At 43.1% G+C, this 18,858-nt stretch overlaps 1 pseudogene; it reads left to right on the top strand.

Moving 5' to 3' along the window:
- The first annotated feature begins 6,972 nt into the window (after window positions 1–6,972).
- Window positions 6,973–8,289, top strand: LOC102504075 (annotated as a pseudogene).
- Window positions 8,290–18,858: the final 10,569 nt, after the last annotated feature.

Here is an 18,858-nt window from a genome sequence, read left to right as displayed (position 1 = left end):
AGTTAGAAGGAGAGGTACCCTGGAGCTAGGTCATTAGGTCTGAAAGGTCAAGATTGAGGTTTGAACTGTCTTCTAAGTATGACAGACTCATTGAATGGTTGAAAGCAAGGGCATGATTTGATCTACAGTTTTGAGATTCTTTGGCTTTTGCGAAGAAAAATAGATGATAGAGGACCAAGAGTGGATGGTCGAAGCAAGCCAAGCACAGGGTAGGAGTGTTAGAGGTGCTGAGAAGTGGCTCAGTTCAGGTGTTTTGAGAGGAGAATCATAGCTTCTGCTATTGGACCGGATGTGAGGGGGACACTATTGGTCTGTGGAACAGGGTGAATGTTGGTGACGTTACCTTTTCTGAGAAGGCTACCACAAGTGGCAAAACATTTGAAAACTAAGCATCTGAAAGTTATTGATAATTTGAAAAATGTAAGCAGAAAGGTCTTTATGAGTGTTATCAAGTAAAAATGTATTTAAATTGTTTACTTAGATTTATTTCATTCTTAACTAGCTTAGGATGTGGTTCTGTGGTTTGTTGCTTGAATCAGTGTCTTACGTACATTCTCAGCCAACTCCCTAGTCCTTCCCTTCCCAGTGCCCTGGAAAAGCCCCAGCCCTGGTTATTCCAGCTCCCTGCTCACTCTTTACCTGCATATCCCCCTGCTGACTGGTCCCACTTTAAATATGTGGGGACAAGCCTCCCCCAGGGCCTCAGCACCTCCAGCAATCCTGCTCTGTTTCTCTAGGCTATTCTCCCCTACTTTCTGAAGCAGCAGTTTTATAACTTCTTTTCCCCACACTTTTAGCACCCCGCTTCTTTTTCTGCACTCTTATCTGGTGATTTTCTTTCTTTTTTTCACTGTGACAGTAGAAGCTGTCAGAAGGGACCTTTTCTTCCCACCACAGGTCTTCCTACCCGCGCGCTTGCATCGCACCCTGACTCCTCTCACCTCTCATCACAGGGAGCTGCCCCTGCTTCTACTGGGCGTGGGGTTCAAAGCCTTCATGTTTACAGGTTTACAATTATCATCATGTTCTCCCTCTCAACTGGGTTATTTCCCTCAACATACAAACATGGGATTATCTCTCCCATCGTAAGAAAAACCTCCCTTAGTTTTCCACACTCCTCCCACTGCTGCCATCTAGCAAACGGCTGGAAAGAGCTCCCTTTACTTACTGTCTCTCCTTCCCCACCTCCTCCTCCATCTCAGTGGAGTCTTGTGAGGCTTTTATCCTTCCTTCTCAAACGAAACTGCTCTGCCCAGGTCCCCCGTCACATCCCATCAGCAGTTCTCAGTCCTCTTCTGAGTCCTGTCTCCCCGCATTGCGCCCAGTCCATCACTCTCTCCTTTCCTCACATGGCCCTGAATTCTTGCCCTCTCCTAGCTATTTTTTACCCGCCAGCTTTGCCTCAGTCTCCTCTTTTGGATCTTTTTATCCTCCTCCAAATGCCAGAGACTTCAGAGCTTAAGCCTTAGAAACTTTTCTCTGTTTATACTTCCTGACCACTTTTTTATATTATTATTATTATTGTAGTAAAATATACATAAAATAAAATTACCTTTTTAACCATTTTTGAGTATACACTTCAGTGACATTAAGTACATTCACAATGCTGTGTTAACTGTCACCACTTTATTTCCAGAACTTTTTCATCATCACACACGGAAACTGTAACTGGGCCAGTATTTTTTTTAATTTTTAAATGTTTTTTTCCTTAATGGAGGCACTGGGGGTTGAACCCAGGCCCTCATGCATGCTAAGCGCATGCTCTATCACTGAGCTGTACCCTCCCCCCTGAGCCAGTATTTTTTAAACTGTGAAATCAATTCAGTGGGTTGAGACCGGGCATTAAAAAGGAAGTATCAGATAAACTGAAATAGAAAATAGAGTGAATTACACATAATACTGGTAAATGACCGGTTCATGAACACTTTGTTTCGGCTAGGTATATTCATGCATGGAGCTGCTATGTGAAGTGCATTTCTTAGGGTTATGTCAGAATGATCTGAAAGCCTTGGCTGTAAGTAATATGTGTCAATGATACCACATTAAGTTATTACCAGTGAGAACCTGCCCCTTAAACTCCAGACTGGTGGATCTAGCTACCGTCGTCTGGTTGGTTCCACGTGGATGATTCTTGAGCATCTCTAGCTTTTGCCCCCAAAACCTGCTCACCCCTAAGCGCTCCTTGCATGGCTGTTTTCACTTTGTGATACGAGTTACACTCCCAGGGGTAGATGTGCTAACTTTGCCAGGTGGGGGTCATAGTTTGGTTTTTTGCAGGTTTTTTTTTTGTTTGTTTGTTTGTTTTTTTTACTCATTTCTCTGATCTGTGACAGTTTATTTAGTGAGAATCAAATGGTATCTGTAAACCTAGTCAGGCATATATAAACAAGCATTCTGTCATAAAATACAGAAGTGACTGAATGATTGCTTTTAAACATTATTCTTTATTGTCTCCTATGCCAGGAACTGGAGGAAAAAAAAACTTTTGAGAGAAAGATGATGAATCTGATTTTGGACATGCTGAAACTGAGGTGTCTGCCAGATATTTTTGAATGAAGACAGGAAATACGTACAAAATAGTGGAATTATTTTTTTAAGTAAGTGAGGAAACCTGGCTGAAGAGGAAATAGTGGAGGGAAAATGAAGCCAAAGTGAAACTGGTTTTGCCCCAGGTCCTGTGCTCTGTGGGTCCTGACTTTTGTAACAGAGGCCACAGATACGGCACCTTCATCCCTGTGCAGCTCTGGAGAGAGAAGCCAGAAGTCATCAGCGTGATGCAGCTGGAGTCAGGACAGCAGGTGAGATTTTCCAGGGAACATGTCTGGCGGGGGGTGGGGGGCGAGTCTCCTCCTCTAATGGACAAAGAAGCACCTGTGGGACTCACTGAACATGCAGGTTACTGGCATCTACCCCAGAAAACCTGCTCCTGGGGAATTTGGGGAGGGACTGAGTAACCAGCGTGTTTAACGAGTGGCACAGGTGATTCTAGCACAGACGGACTGCTGGCCAATTTGGGATATTTAGAGGTAAAATGACCAAGAGAAAGGCCAAGGAAACCTCTAAATGAGTTTCAAATGGTTCTGTGTAAAGATTACCCAAAGGGATCTATTGGTACAGAAAGAAAACAGAATTTTGAGTTGTATTTATTTTAATCTCAACTTTGTTTCCATTATATGTATGTTTAAATGTATATTAATATAGTAGTTTATGTAAGTGATTTGTAAATAAATTCTATAATTTAGTAGATGATGGATTTAAGGTGTGAACTTCAGTCTTGCTACCTTCAAAGCCCTAATTTTTTTTGCTGCAGAGCCATTTTGGTTAGCATTTTAAAAGTTTAATTGCTTTGTTCTTAAATATTTTAATACTGGTCTAGATGTTTCTGTATAGCTCTGATTCAGATTTTTTTTCTTCAATGTTTAGTTTCTGGAACTAATATTGAAAGTATCATGAGAAAGCTGCAGAAAAGGAGGTTTATATCATTGGAAGCAGTGGCTCTGACTCCATTCCAGCAGATCTGAGAGTAATAGATACCAAAAATAGAATGAATGTTAATTACTGATTAATAAGCAGTCATGGAATTTGAAATAGAAAGACTTCACGTTTGTAACTGTGATGAACTAAAATCTGCTTGGGAAAAGAAACATAACTATAGATGGGGAGTGTTAAACATATGCTCTGATTTTAATATAGCTATACATATTAGAAATGCTATTGACACTTGGTTTTTGAGATATGGTTAGTCTTAAAAGCGTTGAAATTAAGGAATTATCCATTGTTTCAATCTGGTTGTGGTTTCAGCTGTAAAATTTCTGGAAAAAAATTCAGCAGGCATTATGAATTCTAACTTGCTTTGTTTAGGAATTAATACATCTTAAAGTATACTTTATATAGATACCATAATTAGAAGTTTTAATTTTTTTAACCAACAAAGCTAGAAAGTATTGAACAAAGTTTTTGACATCTTTTTTCCTCATTTATAAAATGGAGACAATTTAAAAATGGAAAAAATCAAAACAAAAAGAATGGAAAAATTACTATTACAGTAAAAATAAGGGGTATTAGTAATGTGCATATATAAATAGTGTCCATCTAGAAAATGACTTGAAGCAAGTAAGTCCAGTTCTGTATAAACGATACTAGAGCTTAAAAAGATGGAAACTCTTCCAATTTATATAGGAAAGACCAGCAAAGATAGGATGATACCCTTGCACGCGCGCGCACACACACACACACAAAGAAAGCCACAAATCAGTCTTGCTTGTGAAATTAATAGTAAAAAGAACGTGCTAAATAGAATTTTAATAAATTCCAATGGCATTTTAAAAGGATAATATATCAAGGCTGAGGTTTATTAGGAAGTTACATAATCACATCAGAATATCAAAGGCAAAAAGCTATATGCACATTTCAATAAATGATTTGAAAATTCATGCCATTTACTAACTTAATTTTTAGAAATTGAGTAACAGAATACTTTTCCTAACACAATCAATGTCAGAAAGTTGTAGCCAACATCATACTTAATGATGAAACGCTGGAACCATGCCCAGTAAAGAGAAGGGCATGAATTGAACATCTTTAAAATATTTATGTACTCTTCCAATCCGTGGATCTGGTATATTTCCATTTATTAAAAATCTCCAGTTACTAAAATGTTTAGCTTTTTTTCATGATGGTCCTATGTATTTCTTATAGAGGTTATTCTTAAATATTTGATAGTTTTTATTTTGAATAAGTCATTTTCTTTTTAAGGGAGAAATATTACTTTAATTTCTGTTTTCCCTCGGAGAAGCAAAATGGCAGATTTAAAACTTTGTTTCCAGATACTGAAACTTAGGAGTCAGCATTTTAACTACCCCAGCTGATTTTGGAGGGGGGCCCTGCAGACTGTTTTGGGGGGAGGAGCCACCTGGGGGAGCCACTTGGGGTGGCTCTAGGCTGTGGATCCCCCATAGAACCCTCCCAAACTGACACACTGGCTCTAGCTGGGAACCAGTGTGCTGGGAGGGGGCCACTCTGAAGGCTGCCTGAGGGATAGCTGGATCCAGAGGGCTTGTCCAGCAGGCCAGCCTGGTAGGCCTGAGGAGTGGGCTGGAGTGGGCCCCATCCCAGTGAGGGTGCGCAGAAAGAGGCAGCAACAGGGCAGACATTCAAATCTCTTTTATTGGGGGAAAGGGGGGCACCGAGGCAGCCCACTCGCTGCACAGCTTGTCCATTGTCGCTGCTTCCTGAGTCCTGTGGCTTCATCATGTCTGGCAGCTGGGGCGGGCTGGAGAAGGGCTCAGTGCTCAGGACTTCAGGGGCATCAGCTGCCCGGAAGACTGGCCCCATGGCCACTGGGGCCTGCAGCTGTGCTGTCTGGCTGGTGAAGCCACACTTCGCCCAATGTCTTGCTGTCGTCCAATAGCTGGTCATCCAGTGGCCGCTTGAGGATGCCCTGGACACTGCCCTTCAGCTGGAACACGATGCTTGACTCCCTAGTGTCACTGAAGATGGCGGTCTTGTGGCACCGGATCATGAGAAGCACATCCTGGGGACGGCAGGCCGTGTGAGCTTGGAGCCCAGGGGCACCCCCCCAGGTGGCCTGGGCCCCCAGCTGATGTCTGCTGCAGGTGGTTCCCATCTTTACTGTCACTGCTTTAGGTGGCGCATGTTCTTTCTGAGGAGCGCCTTAGCTCACAGAGCCATATTCCCAGGCCACGTTCTCTTAACCCTCAGGATCATCTCTAGTGAGTTGATTTTAATGATCTAGGCTTAGTTTTCCTCAGTGGTCAGACTAGCAGCATTTATGTGGCTTTGCTTCTCTTCTGCTGTCACATCATTGTTGATGATGTGGTCATTCATTACCTGGCTCAGTGTGAACTTCCTAAAGCCCCATGCTTTAATTTTCTCTTGAAATTAAAAAAACTAGTAACAATGTCTTTTAAGAAAGTAATATATTTCATTTTACCAGATTTTGAGAATTAGCTAGTCTATTATGTTTTTCTTTTGTCTTACTGCTCTTGATAAGCTCAAAAATTATTAATTCAATACTTAAACCACTATCTCTATGTATTAGTCCCCATGGTTAATTGATTTCTCCCCTTTTTTCTGGTCTTGGTTTTCTGTTTTTATTTTTTACTCATTATATTTTTATTTATAATTAAAACAGCCTCCCTGTAGCATTTTGTAAGTCATCACAAAGGCCCATTTTGGTAGGTTTTCTGTACGTTCATTGTAAGTCACTACTAGTAAGTCTTCTTGAAAACTCTCATATTGGAAAGTAGAATAATTCCCATAGATGTGGTTTTGAGAACCTACGGCCTTCCAGAATGAGTGAGCTGAATTGTTGCCTTACTGGAAGAGACTTTCAGCTCTGTCAGTCTGAATACTAGAAAAGCTTTTGTCAGTACCAACTGTCAGTTTATGCTAAACTACTCTCCTTTTGACAATTTACCTGGTTTTAGTTCCTTAAGTCTGTTTACAAAAACCTATTAATACTGTTATATGTGCAGATTTTTTGATTATATCAGTTGTAGGCTTAATAAAAACGTTCCTTAAATAAATAGAAATAGATTATTATTATTTGTCCTGGGTCAGTAGATTTTTATTTGATTTAACTTTTACCATTTTCTTCCTCTTTTAGGTACATTGACTGTTATGGAAAGTTTCCTGACCTTACATTCAGGACCTGAGGTTAGTTTTGGTTTGTCTCATGTTTTCTATATTAATATTCAAAATATTTTGGAAATGATACACACCTGTTAATAGGATTTAGATTAAATTATATATATAGTTTTAATTTTTAGTGTATGAAAGCCACTGTGCCTAATTTAAAAAAGATGGCTGAGAATTAATTTGATTTAAAATAGACTTTGTTGGGACCTGTGCCCGCCTTCTGCCTGCTTTCCTGCTGCTGCACTGGGGGCCTGGAACCGGGATCCGTGCATCCTGGGGATGAGGGTGGGGACACCAGGCTGGGGGCGCTGGATGCTGCTCTGCTTCAGGCTCCTGCTTGCTGGGAGCAGCATCGCATGGAGCATCGGGGACCCCGTTCTCTGCATGCAGGAACTGGTGCTCATTCATGGTGACCTGCACTGTCTCGTGCCATGTGCAGAATGGCACCTACCTTCAGCGAGTGCCGCAGAATTGCCCCTGGCCTCTGAGCCGCCCTGGGAACAGCTACAGAACTGTGGTGAGACCCACACACAAGGTGACATACAAGACAGTGATGGCCTGCGAGTGGAGGTGATGCCCTGGGCACTTGGGGGCGAGCTGTGGGGAAGTTTCAAGCTCCTCTGGCCCCGTGGAACCCGGGTGGCTGGGCAGCACCATGCGGTGGTTGGCACTTTGGCCCGTAGCCTTCTCAGGTTGTCTCAACTGCAGCAAAGTGTCGGAGCGGATGGAGCGGCTGAAGCTGCTGGAGGCCAAGGTGGCAGTGCTGACTGCCACCAAGTGGGCAGTGCCCCTGACCCCAGTTGCCCCCGACCCCAGTTGCTCCCAAGGACCCCGCCCTGATCTGGGGCTCCCCACCTGCCCAGGGCAGCCCTGGAGATGGAAGCTTCCAGAGAAAATGTGAAGGCCTCACTGTTCCTGGAGATGATTGAGTTGGTGCCTGGGGGCTTCCTGGGCCCACTGGCCCAAAGGGAGACCCTGGCAGCTGGGGCCAGTGGGGATGAGGGGCCTGCCAGGTCTGCAGGGCCCCCGAAGGAGCCCTGGCCAGGCCAGAGCTGTGGGTTCCCCAAGAGAGAGGGGACCTCAAGGCCCTCCAGGGCCACTTAGGCCCCTGGACCCCCAACCCCTGTTGGACCACGATCCGCCTGGATCTTCCAGCATGAGGACCCATTTCTGTCCAACACCTTCACTGAGACCAGCAGCCATTGGCTCATGGGTCCTCCTGGACCTCCTGGTCCCATAGGTGTCCTTGGGAGTTTTACATACATGGGACCCCCAGGCCCCTCTGGACTCAAAGGAATCTTCAGCCACCCAGGAGAGAAGGGCGAGAGAGGACTGTGTAGGGAGCTGGCTCCTCAAGGCTCCATGGGGCAGCGGAGAGAACCCGGCCCCAAAGGAGACCCTGGTGAGAAGAGCCACTGGGGAGAGGTGTTGCACCAGCTATGTGAGGCTTTGAGGATTTTAGCTGAGAGGGTTTTAATCTTGGAAGCAGTGATTGGGCTCTACAAGCCAGAGGTGTTGGGGGCAGGCCCTGCTGGCACTGGCACCCCCAGCCTCCTGCAGGGCAAGAGGGGAAAACATGCGGCCAGCTACCGGATCGTGGCCCCCAGGAGCCAAAACAGGAGTGACTGAGAGTGGTGGTGGGCCCTCGGGGTTGGCTGGACCTGGCTTCCCTGCCCGGCCTGGGCTTGGCCAGCTGCCTCCAGGGTCCTACTACCCATACTTATTAATATTCTCAGGGTCCCTTCGGCCACCTAGGCCTTTGTGGTGGGCAGGTCTTGGTTCTGGCACCCTGTGCATGTCTGCCTCCCATGGGGCTGAGCCGGGACTGGGGCCCGAGAGGGAGGCGTGGCCCAAGTGAGATGTGAGGCCTGGCTCAGGGCCTAGGCCTCAGTTTCCTTCTGTAAAGGGGTGATGCAGGCCTGGTTGGGATGGCGGGTGTGGAGCTTCTGTCTTCTTATCCACTGCCTGGCCCTCCAGGCCTCAAGCAACTGAGGGAGTCAGAACTCCCTCCAGCACAGGCAGGGGTGAGAGGGAGGGCAGTGTCAGCACCCCCTTCTCCCCAGCCAGGCCTGGGGGTGCACCTATACCTCCCCTCTCCTTATTCCCGTGCTCACTTCCCTGAGGTCAAGAGACCTGATCTGACTGGACCTTCAGGGCTCCTAGTCTCAGTCTCAGTTCTGACCCCTGAGCCCTCAGTTCCTCCTGTGCCCAGGTAGGGGGGTATGTGCAGAGGGAGGGGCCCCCTGCTCCCAGAAACACTTGTGACAGACACCAGGAGGTAGATGTGTACCAGCCAGTAGAGGCCCCCAGCGCAATTTCCCCCAGAAGAAAACAAAATAGACTTTGTTTACAAGAGCTGCACAATTCATTCTATCAGAATGAATTACCATCATCCTAACACTAAAGATCACCCTTTGTTTTGTGATGAATGTGGTCAGCCAAGAGCATTGTCACCTTTGTGCAAATCAGTGCATTTTTATTACGGGCCTAACTTGGAGTTAGGTGCTCCTGTGACCATACAAGAAATGTATGATGTAAATGAAACCTTATTGAATATATGGTCTGTTAGAGAACATAAGGTAGTTGCACTTCTGGGAAAGGACCATGCTTTATGATAGCACTTCTATGGCCAGTACTGTCTGACCCGATTTGTATCTATAGTCGAGGCTTCATAAGTATTTGCTGTCTTTAAATACATTCAGTATTTCAAATTTTGTGTAGTCGTGCAAGGTAGTGTGGCACATAATGAGTAAGATGCAAACCCTGCCCTTAGAGGGGTAATGATTTGGCTCAGCAGATTAGCAGGCTTGTGATTAGAGCGGCAGGTGAACCACTGTGGGATTCTGAGGATGGAGAGAACATCTGGGGGAGGCTAGAGGCGAAGGGTGTTTTGTAGGAGCTGGGATATAGACGGAATTTTAAAGGTTGGTACTGAGGGGCTATGGGTTAGGGAGAGGAAATAGTTTAATAACGATGAAACTGGGATGGTTTGAAGTATGTGTTGAAGTATGGTTCTGTTTGTCTGGGTTGTGGGTTCAGATTAATGAACACAGAGAACTCTGTAAACCGTGCTAAAATGCGTGGGTACAGAGAGTATCCCCGGGAGCGTCAGAATAAAGGGAGACGCTGGTGGGCCTGAGTCGCTGGGAGTGTCTCACAGAGGCCTTAAGTTTGACCTTGAACAGTGACCAGCGTCTGGAAGGGCAGAGGCAGCAGCCTAAACAGCGGCTTCAAAGTAAGTCTGAGAGACGTGCGTGGACCCCGGGCAGTGCGTGTTAGCAGCTCAGCTCCCGGGGTGGGGTGTAGCTCGAGCCGCAGAGCACGCTCAGCACGCAGGAGGGCCTGGGTTCCATCCCAGCACTTCCCCTACATATAAGCGAGTAAATACCCATTAATACCTCCCCCTCAAAAAGCAAACAAACAAACAACAACAAAAAGAAACTCACCTGGTTTAAACCAACAAAACAAAAAGGAGTGTGTTGATTCGCATAACCAGATGTCCACAAGTAAACAGTGTGGCTGGATCTGGATGTGTAAGTGGTCTTATTGGAACTCTTTTTTTTTTTTTTTTTGTCCCTTTTCTCTTCCTGTCTCTTCATTTCTTCTGTGTTCCTCTGGGTATGTGGGCTCTCGCAGTGACAGGGAAGGTGCTGGTAGCCCCAGGTATACATTGTCCTTAAGGTTCACGATTTCCTGGGAACAGCTGCCAGAGTTTGTATGTCAGATGATGGGGAGGTGAGTCAAGCACCGGGTCCTCTGGTCATCCTCAAGCCCGTCAGTGTGACCTGGGGTAACAGAGTAATCAGATTGCCCTGGCCTGAGTCGTGGACCTCTGGAAGGGGGATCATAGGGCCAAGCCCTTCTGAACAACAGGGAACCAATTCCAAATAGAAAAGAGTTTTGTAAGCAGAAGATGGGGCAGGGTTATAGGGGATTAGTGCAGGACTGACAAAAAGCAGATGCCTACCCCGGGGAGACAGGGAGAAAACAGGTGGAGCTGGAGAGGGGCCTCCTGGAAAGAGCAGCAGGAGGCGCTGTACGACAGGAGATGGTGGCCGTGCCCACTGCATACAGTTGTTGAGGATTCAATTAGTCAATGACTACAAATCAGGACAGTGGCTGGCACTTAATAATCACTTAGCAAGTGTCATTAAGTATTATTGTTATAAGGACTCAAAGTTGGGGCTTACCCCAGAAACAGATGATTGAAGCATCCACATCAGCACAGCTCCCTCTAATTCCCCATAAAGCAAAGTGCAGAACCTTAATCTCACAAGGATGGGGCAGAAATAACGCCCTTGAATCTGCATCCCTTGGCACTGGGTTGTTCTCCTGCCCCTTCTTATCCTCCTTTTCCCCTTAAACTTTTTAATTTTACATGAAAAATTGAACCATAGACTATCTGTTAGACCATGAAACGACTCAAAAATTCATGGTTTGAAATCATGTAGTCAGCACGGTGCTGTGCAGCAGCTGTCCCCACGGTGACGAAGGTGCTCCGCACGTGCTGTGTGATGGCTTCCGTGATGCACGGTGTAGCTGGAGAGCGGGGCTCAGCCACGGCCTGCGCTTACGTGGCTGCAGGGAAAGGGTGGTTTACACTTGGACAGGGGTGTGCGGCAGAGACCACACGTGGCCCGCACAGCCTGAAAATCTTAGTTTGACCTTACACAGAAACAGTTTGCCGGCCCCTTTTCTAGAGTATGTTTTAAACTATAATGCAGTTCTACTAGAAGTCAGTGAGGAGATAACAGGAATTCAACCTCTTCACTTCTCACAGGTTCCTGGGGTTTTCTGCTTCTTCTTAAGTCAGTTTTCGTAGTTTGTGTCCACATTAGCTCTCTAGGACTGCCGTAATATGGTACCACAATCTGGGTTGCTGAAACAACAGACGTTTATTGTTCTCGCAGTTCTGGAGTCTGGAAGTCCAAGATCAAGGTGTTGGCAGGTTGGTTTCTTCCCAGGGCTGTGAGGGAGCATCTGTCCATGTGTCTTTCCTGGCTTCTGGTGGTTTGCCCACGGTCTTTAGCGTTCCTTAGTCTGCAGATGCGTCACTCCGACCTCTCTCACATCTTCCCACGGTGTATGTGTGTGCGCAAATTTCCCCTTTCTTTAAGGACACCAGTGGTTTTGGATTAGGGGTCCACCTACTCCAGTATGGCTTCAGTTTACATCTACAGCAACCCTGTTTCCAAATAATGTTATGTTCTGGGGTACTGGGGGTTGGGTCTTCAACATACGAGTTTGAGGGGGCACGCAGTTTAATCCATAATGGTATCTTTCTAGGAACTTGTCCATTTCATCTAGGTCACCTAATTTGTTGGCATATAGTTGTTTGTAGTTTTGCCTTACGCCCCTTTCTATGCCCCTTCTTTCACTTCTGGTTTTAGTGATTTGAGTTCTCTCTCTCTTTCTCTTTCTGTCTCTCTGTCTAGCCAAAGGTTTTGAAATTTGGTTGATTTTTTCAGAGAACCGATTTTTGGTTTTGCTTTTCTCTGTTGTTTTTCCTGTTCTCTCTTTTGTTTATTTCTGCTCTAGTCTTTATTGTTGCTGGTTACACCAATAATTTAAAAATCAGTTGCATTTCTTTATACCAACCCCCTGTTAGAAAATGAGTTTCTTAAAAAGAGAGACTATTTATAGGAGTTTTTAAAAATTAAGTACTTAAGTAAACAATCTTATGGTAACAAAGGGTAAGGGATAAACTCAAGATTTGCAAATATTAACTACTATATATGAAATAGGTAAAAACAAATTTATTTTGTATAGCACAGGAACTATAGTTAGTATCTTGTAATAACCTAGAATGAAAAAGAATATGAAAACAAGTATATGTATGTATATGTATGACTGAAACATGCTGTACACCAAAAGTTGACACATTGTAACTGACTACTTCAATTTTAAAAAATCAAGTACTTAAGAATAAGTGATATAAAATATATAAGATTTCTATGAAGAAAACTATAAAATACAGAGACCTTAAGAAAGACAAATAAATGGAAAAATTCACCATTATTCATGGATTGGAAGACTTGATTTTGTTAAAATGTCAGTTTTCCTTAAGTTGATTTATAATCCCATATAATTCCAGTCAAAATCTCAAGCAGATTTTTTTTTTGCTTGTTTGTTTTATTCTGGTGTGCAACTTGACAAGCTAATTCTAAAATGTATATGGAGATGCAGAGGGCCCAGAATAGCCAAGATATTCTTAAAGGAGAATAAGGTAGAAAGATGCTCTCAAATATCAAGACTTCTTATTAAGTCAGTGTGTTGGCAGAGGCACACTGCTAGCCCAGGGGAACAGGATGAAGAGCTCAGAGTAGTTCATGCATGTGCGAGTACTTGACTTATGGTAAAGGGGCTTTTCAGGAGATGATGGGTATCCATATGGAGAAAAAATGAAATTGGATTCATTCTTTGCACTATGTACAGAAGTCAACTTTAGGTGGATTATAGACCTAGAGGCATAAGGAAAAACAGTAAGCTTTGAGAAGATGATATACTTCATGGCCTCAAGGTCAGGAATGGGGAATGGCTTCCATTTTCCAGAAGTAAATTTTATTTTATTAGTTTATTTTTATTGAGGTATCCTTGACAGATAACAGTATGCTATTCAGGTATACAACATAGTGATTCCATATTTGTATATATTACAAAATGATCACTGCTAATTAACACCCATCACCACACTTGGTTACAAATTGTTTTTCTTGTGATGAGAACTTTAAAAATCTTCTCTCTTAGCAAATTTCTAATATGCTGTATAGTATTAACTGTAGTCACCAGGCTGTACAGGGAATGACTGCTTAAAAAAGACACAGAGGCATTAAATACAAAGAAACAGTGATACATTTGTATAAATTTAAAATTGAGAGTGTCTGTTTATCAAAAAAACACCACTAAGAAAATGGAAAGTTCAGCTGCAGAGTAGGAGGTACTTCTAACACATAATGAATCCCAACAGCACAATTTTGAGCAAAAGAAGCCAAACTCAAAGAATATACACTGTATGCTTCCATTTCTGTAAAATTCTGAAACAAGCAAAGCTCGCTGTGCTGTTTAGGAATGAATACTTACTTAGGTAGTAAAACTCCAAAGAAAAGCAAGGATTTTTCTTGATTACCACAAAGGCATTCTGGGCTTACATAGACGTTTGCTTTATAATTTCATTAAATTATACATTTGTATTTTAAATACTTCTCTATTTTTCAATGAAATCAAGTAAAAACTGTTTTTAAGTGAAATGTAATTTTTGCCTTTTTGATGGCTTATATATATAAGAAGATATCCTTAGGTTTTCAAAAACTTTTCTCCTGATTTTTGAAAGTCTGCAAATAGGTCACATTGGCTAGACAGAGATTTAGGATAGTTTCATAAACTCTTAAGACTTTTAGCTCTGTTTTAGTTTTAACAAAACAGAAGAAATTAATCTGCACCAAAATGGGAATCAGGTTGGTGTCTCCCTATCTTTCAGTGTCACCAAAGCTGTGATATGAAATCCTGACTCTTTTGATGGTTTTATTGTTTCTTTTATTCTGCTTAAAGCAGTCAGTGGTAACTTCACATCTGCCTTACTGGTACTCCTCTTTCAATGCCTTGTGATGCAGTTGGTTTGGGACCTTTCTAAATGACTTAGTTCATTCAAACAAGGTAAATGGTATATAAGGCAGGACGTAATACAGGCATGTACAATCAAAATTACAAATGAAGTTTAAAATATTTATGTAATAGAGAATGAAAAGGCTCACCTGGAAGTTAGGTAAAGAAGGGACAGTAGTAAGGCAGTACTTTCTGAGATTACAACCTCCCCTGTGCTGTCCTTTCTGTCAGTCATATCTTTTTTTTTCTTTTTTGCTGTTTTTTAAAAAATTAATGGAGGTACTGGGGAGTGAACCCAGGACCTCGTGCATGGTAAGCACTCACTATTACTGAGCTAAACCCTCCCCTCTGCCAGTCATTTCTAATTAGAGTTGGAGGTATGGGTTGTGGAAGGTGTCATAGTATTGGAAGTAATGGAAGGCACCAAGAGCTAAGAATCTCATCAAAGAGATGAAAAATAAATGGATGAATGAGGGTCCGGGTAAGTTCCAACAAGGATTCGATGCTGGATACAGTACCAGAAAGAAATTGAAGTGGAGAAAGAAATTAAAATATATATCATATTAGTAAGCTTTAAAATTAAAAAAGAGTTTTAAAAAGCCTGTGGAACACATTGATATAACTTGGGTCTAGAATGAGGGGCGTTGGGGGCAGATGGGGCACCAGATACACAGGGAAGGACTTGATGGACAGTGCGTTATTTCTGCATGCATAATGGTGCTCATGAACATAGCTTGAAATTTTGAAGAATCAACATTGGGAAAGGGACTAGAGAGGCTAATTTTAAAGGTGCATGGTCAATTAGTTGAATGAAAATGATGAAGGGAAACTCACTGTCTTATTAAAAGAAGCAGAAATAATGGTATGAGGAAAGAAAAAAGGGTATGTGTTGTAAATATGTAATATGTAAATGGGGTGTAGATAGTGACTATGATCAAAATAATGAGCGTTACTGCTGCCTCGCTGGTTGTGGACATTCACCTCAGGATTGTTAAAGGATTGTGCCTTGCTCAAATAGAGGTGAAATGTTGTTTGTATTAATTATAAGCTACTTGGTTTTACATTTGAGTAATTATCCCTTAAGATATGTTTCTTTTAAGTCTTGAATTATTTCGTCAGGGGTTATGCATTCATGATAGTACCTGGAAGTCAGCATTTTATGGTTTTGGAGATCAGAGTAATTTCAAAAAACTATGAAATGAGTCAAACCTGAAGCCTGTCCCAATTGTTGGCCCCAAATTGAAAAGAAAGTATGTTATCTCAAACTCTATTCTTTGGTTTATCTAAACGTATTGTTGTTGATCAGGCTGTTAGTAACATAACGCTGCTAAGAAAAGCTAAGAGACTTTTTTTTTCTTACATAAACGGTCGTGTTTCTAGGCACCATTTCTCCCTAAGGGCATGTAGCTCTCCTTTTACAATGGAAACCATCTGGAGGCTGTGTTGAGCATCAGTCCCACGTTGGCTGCATACACTGTGTTCATTTTTCTGTTGTGTCCAGATGGCCCAGGAAATTGCAAATGCCCCAAGGGCATGTGCCTCCCATCACATTGTCCTCCTCAGGGGGGAGCCAGCATGTTCCTTACTCCCCAGCTGGGGCCTGCACTGAGCGGGATCCAGGGCTGAGCTCCTGAGGGCAGGGGCTGGATCTGGCCTTCTCCCTGTCCCCAGTCCCCAGAGAGACCTGCCTCCAGGGAAGTCTGAGGGACGGCCCCTTCACCTGCACCCCTGCAGCCCCAGCCTCAGAATGTAGTCACCATGGTCAGGTCCTGAGCCTTGTCCCATGCGGATGAGGAGCAGCAGATCTACACGGAGCAGGGCATGGAGGAGACTGCGCTGTGTGCTGCCAGCTGGAACACGAGAACGAGCCCTGGAGCCCTGGCGGCCTTCCCCTTCGTGAAGGAGGGGGCAGCCCCAGCCCTGGCCGCACGGCACCTTCATGAGCATTAGATGAAAGCACTCCTATGGGTGTGTGGGTAAGGACAAGGGGTCCCCGCTGGAGCCACAGGAGCACAGCTTGGTGAGGGGACAGTCGCTGTGGGGAGAAGAGGTCACATCCTCTGGATTGCTGCAGCCCCACTCTGGGTGGCCAGCTTTGTGCACAGAGCGTGGGCTGGATTTCGGCTCCCCCTCACCCTTTCAGTGCCGCAGCCCTGGGCAGTAACCCCCACAAAGGCAGAGATCTTACCCTGAGCCTGGGCCCTGAGCCTGGCCCCTGGCCTCCCCTCTTCTCCCCACTGTTGGATCCCAGCTTACCCCACCTCCCCAGCCCTGGCTACCCCCTCTAGGTATCAGTCCCTGGAGGGGTCTGAGCTGGAGGGTCCACCCTCCCATCCAGGCTCTGGAGGCTATGAACAGGTGGCTGTGGGAGCTGTACCCAAGAGTGAGGATGTCTTTGACATCGTCCTTGTGACCAACAACCACGCTCAGGTGGGCATTTGTCTCATCAATGGCGTCAACCACCATGGTGAGCACGAGGAGTCTGACCAATGACATGGCCCCCACTGGACTCCCGGTGCTGGGGCCGCACCTCTGCAGGGTGCAGGTGCACCCACTGGAGCCTCAAGCCCAGCAGGGTGCTGGTGAACTGGCTCTTTCATAGGAGACTTTCATAGTGAGTTCAGGATTGTTTTCAAAGGTAAATAAAATTTAATTAATATCTTACCCTAAGTTTAAGTATTTCATCTATCATAATATATTGGACTCTGGGGAAAATTTTATGAATTTTCACTATCAAGAAAAACATCAGTTAAATTTTATGCAATAGAAATATGATGATCTTATGTAGATTAATCAATCTCGTAATAGCATTTATGTGTGAGAGCTCTGAAATCAGAGTTTGGCTATTGAAATGAGTGTCCTTTTTGTCATGGACGTTCCGATTGTCTGCAGTTGGCCGTTACAAACTGCTCCATGGGACGTCTTTGTGCATATCTCCTAAGTACTCAGATGAGGTTTCTCTAAGTAATGTGCCTTAATATCCCCAGAAGTGGGATTCTTTAGACAGTAGAGTAGCTTAATTCCACTGGTTTTTGCCAAGTTGATTTCTTATTTGTTTCCATTCTCCTCATCCGTGTTTTTAGTTTACTGTTTTTCCACATCCTTGCATATTCCTAATATTTAGACGTCTTACGTCTTTTTTTTATTTGATGGAGCATGACACGTAGCCTTGTTTTAGACTTAATTTCTGCCAGTTCTGATGGCTCTCACTGATCACTCATGACACTGCATCTCTTTCCATGTGTTCAATGACACTTTGGGTTTTCTTGTCCCTGAACTATCTGTTCACATCATTGGCCCGTTTCCCTAGTGAGGATTTGCCCTTTGTACTGATTTCTCGAAGTTCTTGTTATTTCTGGATTTCTAATGCTAAGTGCTCTTTTATGTTAGAGGTGCCTCCTTCCATGCTGTTATGGCGTGTTTTTTAAATTCGTTTTCAGTGATTTCCATTTTAATTTATCAGTATTTTCCTTTAAAGTTAAGTTTTTGTGTGTGTGACTTTTATTTCCATTCCTACTTTAATGGCATAAAGGATATCCTCTTATATGAGTTTTATAGTTTTGCTTTTTACATTTTATCTGGAATTTATTTTTGTAAACAGACCAAGAGAGGGATTTATATATTTTTTTCCATGTGGATGACTGATGGTCCACGTGTCATTTTATTCCTTTCTTCCCTTATTTTTAATGCCATACACCAAACTCCCAAATATATGTAGATGTTTCTGTGGTTGCTGTTCTCTTTTTTTGGGTCATTTTTCTTTCCTTATACTAATACCACAGATTTTAATGAAAACAGCTTTAGAATAAGATTTATTAGTTGGAAGAAAATTCTTCCCTCGTCATTCTTTTTCTTTGAAACCCTTTGGCTGTTCTTGGCCTCTTACTATTTCATATCAGTTTAGGAACCACATTGTCACATATCTTTATAAATAATACATTTTCTAGGATTTTGATGAAGAAATGCATTGAGTTTATAGATTGAGTCCAGGAGAATTGACATTTTATGGTATTGTTTTCACATCCAGGACCATGGTTGCCTTTTAAAAATGCCCTTTGTGCTCTTTGGTGAGGTTTTATCACTTTATATAATATCCTACTTGTCTCTTGCATATTTTCTTAAATTTGTTCCCAGATACTTACACTTTTGTTAACATTCTAAAGGAAATTTTTTAAAATGACATTTTTTACTGATTACTGTTGGTGCATGTTACTAAGTTTAGCATGTTGTTTTATATCTAGCAACGAGGCTGAAGTATTTTTTCATTCAAATAGTGTCTAGATTTTTATTATGACTAATTTTTTGTGAGAACCATGGTAGTTTTTTTCCTTTCCAATCTTAGGCTTTTTTCAGTCTCCTGTCAGGTCTAGGAGCTCTGGGGTTTTATTGAAAAGAGGCAATGACAGTGTGCACTGTTGTTCCTGATTTATAAGTGAATGTGTCTAACTTTATATTAAATATGGTTTTTATTGTAGGATTTTGATAGCTTTTTTTTTTATTAAATAACAAAATTTCCATTCCCAGTTTGAGTTAGAGTGTTTTATATTGTTTTTATTTTTCTCAAGAATGGGTGCTGTGCTGCATTTAATCAAATGA

This window comes from Camelus ferus, chromosome 31 (assembly GCF_009834535.1).
Source record: "Camelus ferus isolate YT-003-E chromosome 31, BCGSAC_Cfer_1.0, whole genome shotgun sequence".
In the NCBI taxonomy this organism is placed as follows: domain Eukaryota; kingdom Metazoa; phylum Chordata; class Mammalia; order Artiodactyla; family Camelidae; genus Camelus; species Camelus ferus.
This window is presented reverse-complemented; position numbering and strand designations above follow the sequence as displayed.